Source organism: Lathyrus oleraceus, chromosome 1, assembly GCF_024323335.1.
Source record: "Lathyrus oleraceus cultivar Zhongwan6 chromosome 1, CAAS_Psat_ZW6_1.0, whole genome shotgun sequence".
NCBI lineage: Eukaryota > Viridiplantae > Streptophyta > Magnoliopsida > Fabales > Fabaceae > Lathyrus > Lathyrus oleraceus.
The window spans coordinates 264,488,531-264,496,976 of NC_066579.1; positions in this window are offsets into that span (position 1 = coordinate 264,488,531).

Genomic DNA, 8,446 nt, shown 5'->3' on the forward strand with positions numbered 1-8,446 from the left:
TAAGGAATAACTCCACACAAGTCAACAAGACTATGCCATTCTCCTATCCTAAGTGCACTCGAGTCCGGGTATAGAACTCATCTCACAAAGATCACCAAGCATACAAGGAATTAATATCAAGCAAGTCAATCATTACATACAATACAGTAATCCCAAATTGCACAAAAATATGTCATAAGACAAATATACAATACAATACAACAAATAAGAAAAGTAGGCAAAAACCCACTAGGAAAATTCATTTTTTCCCCAACAGTGTCGCCACTTTTCTGTAGCGGGGTATTCGTTACCATTAGAGATATTGACTAAATCCAAGGTAATTCATACAAGTCGAGTCGCCACCGCACTTCTATTTATCCAAAGGAATGGTTAGAAAGCGAACAAAAACCTAAAAGATTTAACAAAAACTAGTAAAAGAAACAGAGATCTGGGTAAGGGGGTTGGTTATGCAATGGGATGGTGTTAGGCACCCAAAACATCCTAGGTACTCCTAGGGAGCCCTTTTCATACTTGTTGCAAGGTTGTTGTCTTGTGAAAATTTTGTTTGTGCAAACATGATTGAAGAGATGAGAAAAGAATATACAAGTTTATTTTCATTTTGTGTTTGGATGGATAAACCCATTGCCTACGTACCATCTTATAAAAATATTAGGATCAAAACCTCGTAGTTTGGGGTAAAAATCTCAAAATGAGTTGGTGAATTGCTTGGTCCAAAAGCCTTAAGGTCTTTTGTTATCAAAGGGAGAAAACTCAACCAAACCATAAATCCACCATGTGAGGATAGCTTCAACATGCGAGTGAGGGGTTAACCCTATAATAAGCATGGAAGACTTATTGTCCATCACTAAGGATATAGGTGAGTATTACATCTACCACAAGGATAACTCAAACCTAATAGCTAAAGGTTATGAAATTTTTTGATTAATGTAAGACCCCAATTCTGTCCCTAAGATCCCTCATGGCATCATATCATAACATTGCATTGCCTCATGGATCATTGGACACCTTGCTTCCTTCCTTGTGGGTGGGTTATCCTTTTGAGAGTGGTTCTTGATCACCAAGCATTCATTGCATTTGTATGTCATTGTTTTTCTTTAATCACTAACCAAAAAGTACAAAAATATGTCATCTAACCTTTGTCTTGCAGCTGAAGCATTAACAGGTCAAGGCAATCAAAGACATTCATTGAGCAATAGATGGTGGTCATTCTTGGGATTTGGGCCCGACAATCATTCACAAGAGTTCATATGAGCTATGATGTCATTTTAAAGCAAAATCCCAAGTGGTAGAGGCTTGAATTTCATCAGAACATTTCCCAGTCAACTGAAGGCCTAAAAAGTCAACTGCAAGGTCAACTGTGGATTTGGAGGTGGGAAGTGATTAGAAATACTTCATTCATGTTTAAACAAGTCTCATTTGACATTTCAAACACTCACATTAAAGAATTTGAGGTCCAGTCAAAACTTTCCAAAAATAGTAAGTGACCTATAATTTGAACTTTCCAAAAATGGAAAGATTTTGGACCAACTTCAACTTCAATATTACATCATCAAGAAAGCTTCAAATGAAATTTTGTTGAACATGAAAGTTGTAAATCTTTCTCTCCCATTTCCAAAAAGTCCAAGATCATCAATTTCTCATGTGTGGTTAAAGAGATATGATCAAAACATGGCAAAGTGTGCATGGAACTTCAAATGAGCATAACTTTTCAACCAAAGCTCCAAAATTAGTGGAGGAGGATTCATTTTTCAGATCTAGATCCAATTTCTCCAAACTTTTCTCTCAAACTTTTTTGCAATTTCTTCAAACAAAAGCACATTCCATTGCTTGATTCATGATCCTGAAGTGTTCTTGAGAAGAATTGGACGTGGAACCAAGAGAAACCGTGCCAAATTGAAGCATACTCGAAGATGGAAGCATTCATGGTGATTCCAAAATTTGCGGGATTCAGGTGTTGTTGAGCTGCCAATTCATCATCAATCACCTCAATAATCATTGTAGAGGAACTGTAAGGCATTGCTGAGCTTTGTGGAGCACAATTCCAACTTCTGCTCTTCAAGAGGTTACAATTCGAACCTCTTACTTTTGAATTTCCTTGCCATGATGTTGTAGATCTAAGTTTGCTGGTAATTCTGAGCTTTGAATCGTGCAAATTGGTGTTGTTTTGAGTGAGATATGATATATTGAAGTCTTGATGATTGAATCTTATTTTCTTCGATCCGTGCATGTTTGGATGTTTTTGCATGAAATAATTGTGGATCTTTGATGTATGTTGAATGCACTACATGATGCTGTGCTTAATTTTAATTTCTGGACATGTTTGAGATTTTCTGGAAAATCCAGATGAAGATCATGATGATCTTCATCTTCAACCTTGAATGTTCTTCATTTCCAGTTTCTGCTACCAGTTTGCTACGATTTTGCTACCAAAATTTGAATTAGCTACGAAATGCTTTGGCGCGTTAGGGTTTGAGCTATACGGTGTCGTTTTGAGCGCGCGTCACTTTTGAATGTGTACTGATTTCGATTCCTAGCCAATGCAAATTATTCAAATGCCTTGCTATTTTCTCATTTTTCCCTCCTTATTCCGTATGCTATGCTTCTCATGTTTTTTTTAATTTTTCTCATCTTAGAAAATTCATATCAATTTGAAAATTTATCCAAAAATTACCAGGTTTTTTGCATTGTGATCCTTATTCTCTCTAGTTTTTTATCATCATGATTTTAGAAGTTGTGCTTGGTTGGATAATTTTTTGTGCTAGAATGATTGAACATGTATCCTTATTTGACCTTGCCTTGGTTATCATGTTGTGAAATGCTTGATTCTTATCCAATGAATGTGAAATTTTGCATGCTATAACTAGAGACATTGCTTGACATTTTGGTGTTGATTTGGTATTTTTCCTATGATCCATTGCTGTTTGAAGATTGTGCTAACTTGGTGTGACAATTTGTGTCACACCTTTTGATGTTCAACTTGTATGATGAGTTTGCCATGTCAAATGATGTCCAATGCTCTTGATTTTTTGTGTGATGCATATTATGAATGTCCTGATTGATCATGAATTTCGTTGGAATTATTTGAATCATTTCTGATTTAATTGATATTTTTCATTCTGGTTGATCACATTTGAGCTTTAAAATTGCCTTGAACTTTACTTGATCATGAAATGCATTTGGTAATTGATTTTGATATGAGACCTTTTGGAATGTGTCAAGATGTGATTGAAGTTGATTCATGTTAAATTTCAGCTCCTGTTTTGAGTTTTTTCTCCATCTTTGACCCTAGGCTTTGACCTAGTGGTTTGTGGCTTACATTTGAGCTTTGATTTCAAGTTGAACATCCAAGTTCCATAGTTGATGATGCTCCATCATTTGAGTGTTGATGTTTGCCTTTGATTACTAACATTTATGTGTTTTGTAGGTTGATGTTAACTCATTTGAGTTTGCATTTGGCTTATACATTTTGTACATTGGGATTGTCTTGTTGCTTATTGACTGTTGTCTGATTGTTTGAGTATTGTACTGATTTATTTAGTGTTTCCACAGGTACCTAAGTTGCTTTAAGTTCAGTTGAACTTTGCTTTTGCTTGGTTGCTTAACCACTTAGGTATAATCTCTAATCTTCATGTAGTCTGGAAGACCTACTGTTATTGGTAGGCACCTGTCTGAAGTCCTCCTTAAGAGGCAATGCTTGTGGTTGTTTATCTTTTGTGCCAAGCAGGAAAACTCCTCTTATGAGGCAATTGGAAGATAAAAGAGATGTGTAATCCATCTCCTGCTACTCAGTGTGTCATTCACCTTGCTCACACCATGTGTTGATGCATTGTGAATAGTAACCCAAGATCTTCTAGAGTCCATTTGTGGAGAAGAGTTCCAACTTTCTGAACTCCCACACTTTCCATTGTTTAAAGCTCTCCCTCACCAGGGATAAGAGCTATGAGGCACACCCCTCATCTCCATTTCATCTGCTTCACCCTAACTCTCAATGTTAGGGTTAAGAGCTCAAAATACCCCATTCCAGTTGGCTGTAAAGCCTACCCTTACTTGAGCCTAATTGATTGTATATAGTGTGTGCTAATTGACTTGTTGGTTTGCTCGCTTGTTTCATCTGTGCATATTTGCTTGAGTGTGCCTTTGTGCATTTATCATCATTACTTGTTGTCGCATTACGCGAAAAAACCTCGCGACCAGAGAGAGATGGGATCGGGAGTCGGTTATGCGAAGGGAAGGTATTAGCACCCCTACGCATCCGTCATACTCGACGGGATCCACGCACAAAAGGAAGGATAAAGGTTGCTAAAACTGATCACAAACTGCACACAAGGCTGGAAGGAACACACAGAAAGACAAGAGAAACAGGGCTCGACAGGATATCGCATCCTGGGCCTGCATAGTCTGTCAGGCACAGACATCAGAGTCGACGTAGTTTGGGACAGGGGGAAACGTGCTCGCTAGGATGTCGCATCCTATGCATACGTATCTTCTCGGACTAAAGAAGAATCAGAGCACTCGTAGCTCGGCTAACGCACGCCAAACAAAACACAAACAGGAAACCGACAGCCAATCGCTGGACTTACGTCAGACTCCACACAAAACAGGCAAACATGGAAACCGAATGCCAATCGTTGGACTTACATCAGACTCCGAACCAACAAACACACACACAGGAAACCAACTGCCAATCGCTGGACTTATGTCATACTCCAAGCACACAACAATAGGATACGGAATGCCAATCGCTGGGCTTACATCCATCTCCTAACACACACAAGGGACAAAAATAAAAAGGGCGCCCGGAGAGATCAGCTCATCTCCTGCCTACGTATCTCATCTGGTATGAGGATCAAGGCGACGTAGTTCCCCTACGCAGGGAAAAAGGAATAGCCTAACCAGAGACTAGGAAATGCCATACTAGAAAGGAGACTAACTCGAGCCTAATAGTTATCATGCAAATTCACCATGGTCCTAGGTCAAGGTTTCTATCTAACCTGCATAGGGAGCAAGCTATCCTAAACAACACAGGCAAAGCAAACATACACACAAATAGCACACACTATATACAAACAAAGTGGCTCAAACAAGGTTAGGCTGTGAAACACAAGCCAACTGGAATCGGGTGTAGTTAGCTCTTAACCCTAACATTGAGAGTTAGGGTGAAGTAGATGAAATGGGAAGTGAGGGTAAGACCTCACAACTCTTATCCCTGGCTTGGGAGAGCTTCAGACAAATGAAAGGGTGGGAGTTCAAAAAGCACGAACTCTTCTATCCACATGTGACTGACTCAACAAAGATCTTGGGTTAATATCCACAATGCATCAACATGTAATGTGAGCAAAGGGATGACACACTGAATAGCAGGACATGGATTACACATCTCTTTTATCTGCCAATTTCCTTATCAAAGGACTTTTCCTGCTTGGCATGAAAATAAACAAACACAAGCATTGCCTCTTAAGGAGGACTTCAGACAGGTGCCTGCCCAAGCAACCGGGCAGGTCTTCCAGACTACATGAAGTCAGTGATTTATACCTCAAATGGTTAAGCAACCAAGCAAAAGCAAAAGCAAGTTCAAAAGAACTTAAGCAATTTATGTACCTGAAAATAATCTAACTCAATCAGTACACAACTCAAAAAGTCAAACAGACAACCAATAGTCAACAGTCAACAGACATAGTCAAACAAGCAATGCAACAAGGTGCAAGACACAAGCTCAACTCAAATGAGCTAAGAGCCACCTACAAAACAAGTCAAGATTAGTCAACATCAACCAAATAATCCAACTCAAGAAAATGAATCAATCCTCTTATGGCCATGTGCTTCTTAACTTGAAAACAAAGCTCAAACATAAGCACAAACCACTAGGACAAGGCCTAGGGTCAAAGGGGGAGAAATAATTCAAAACAGAACATGAATTTCAACATGAGTCATCCTCAATCAATTAAGAACACAATCCAAAAGGTCTCATATCAATAGCATCAACCAAATTCATTTCATAAACCAATCATGGCAAGGTATGCAAATTGAAAGCCCATTGAAGCAACAGAATAAACAAATGCACATTAATTCAAAAATAATTCAATTAATCTCAAGAAAAATCACGGCTAAACAGAACACACAACATGATCAACACACCAAACATCAAGGCATTTGGACAAGTTTAAGAATAGTAAAGAAAATGCATAAGGCAAGGGAAGCACAAACAAGCTCAAATGGGGCACCAAATGGTACATCAACTTCGCACAAGCCTAAAACAGAATTGAAACAAGGTAAACACTTCAAACCAAATCCAAAACAAACTTCAATATGTCTAGAAACAATGTGCAAAATTTCACATCCATATGATAAAGCATAAGCATTTCACAAATGATTGAAATTCAAGACTATCCAAAAGTGCAGAAATGACCATCCAGAATGAAAAATCTCAAAAAAATCAGAAATGAACCCAAACATTCCAAGAAAATTCATGATCAATCACAACATCCAGAGGAAGCATCATACAAAAAATCACATAATTTGGAGTTTATTTTGCATGGAAAAGAAATTCTTAAAATTGGACAAGCAAAGGTGTGACACACATTGTCACACCTACATTAACATGAGCATATCTCAGCAACCACAAATGATAAAAATGAAAACTCAACACCAAAATGTCCAGGAAGATGTCTAGTTTAAGCATGTCAAATTTCATAATCATTGGATTAAAACTCATCATTTCACAAAGCATATGGCAAGCAAGGTACAAAATATGACACAAGCACACAAACCCTAGGCAAAACAAGTTTCCAGCCAGGCACAATTTGTGGAAAAATGCTCATAAAAAACTAGAAACAATGAGGAGCATGATGCAAAAAATCCCACATTATTTGGATCAATATTTATTTAGTTATGAATTTTGGAAGTGGAGGAAAAATTAAAAATCATGAAGAACATAGTATGAATGGCATGGAATAAAATGTGAATGAAAAAACAAAAGGCATTTGAATTTGTGGTACAGGCCGGAATCGAACACGGCACAAATTTGAATTAAAGCGCCCAAAGTGAAACGCGCCGTTTCACTTAACCAGACGTGGCCAGGTTAAGCAATGAGGACCAATCAAAAGGCCACGCAAGCGACAGCTGGACCAATACATGTCCACAAACACACAAATACATGCAAAACACGCTGGAATGGATCAAACAGATTTCTGGACATGAAACCCTAGCAACTTCATCGTGTTCTTCATGCTCAAGAACAAATTTCTCAAAAATGCAAAATAAGCACATCAACGTCTTCATCTTTCAACATACATCACTAATCCAGGCCTACTTTAACCTAATTCCACACATATTCAAAGAATCGAGCAAAAGAATGTTCATACATCAAACTTTAAATCACAATATCTACTTCAATACTGCATGTAAATCATTGATCTAAAGCTCAGCTTGCTCAGTGTTCAAAGATCTATCATAATCACATAACAATTTCACGAATTAAGGGAATCGAATTCTGACCTTGTTGAAGATGCAGAAGTGAAACAACTCGATTCAGGACTTGCTAAGCACAAACAGATGATCCTTAGTGCTTGTATGGATGAGTGGATGAAGGTTTAATGCTTACTCGAGCTTGATTCCAACAGAATTCTCAACTGCCATGGATGAGCTTCAAGCTTTGAAACAGCTTCCAATTGCACGAAATTCTCTGGATCTTGCTTCAACAATGCTCCACAATCCTTCCAGATGATGATTTGATCAATGGATGATGAATTGGTTTGAAGAAAATTGTAGAAAAAAGTGAGAGCAAAAATGTGAAAAATGGATCTAGATCTGAAAATTGATTGTGTTTTTTTTTTGCTGAATTCTGTTATGCTTAGGCTTATATATGAGCTCCTAATCAAGTTGTTAATCATGCTTAACCATGTGGTAAGTGGATTAGTGAAAATGGAGTGTTTTGGAAAATTTGCAACTTCACCCTTATGCATGCAAACCAATGGAACAGTGCACGAATTTTGCCTTGGAATCACTTAAAATTCTGTTTTGAGCCAAATGCAAGTGATGGAATGTGAAAACAATGCTTCATTTTCAAATTTGAAATTTCCCTCCAAAATTCAAAGGAAAAACCAAATATTTTTGTGATGGGAATGCATGGCATATGATGCATGTTTTGGATAGTAGAGATCAAGAGAAAATTTTTGCAAAAAGAACCACTCCATTTGGCCTTATGGTTTGAAAGTTATGCATGTTTGAAGTTCAAGTTCACTTGGCCATGTTTGATCCATATATTTTCAACCATACATGAGAAATTCATTATCTTGGACTTTTTGGAAATGGGAGAGCAAGATCTTCAACTTTCATGTTGGACAAAATTTCATTTGAAGCTTTCTTGATGATGTAATCTTGAGGAGAAAACCTTTCCATTTTTGGCAATTTCAAATTACAAGTCACTTAATATTTTTGGAAACTTTTT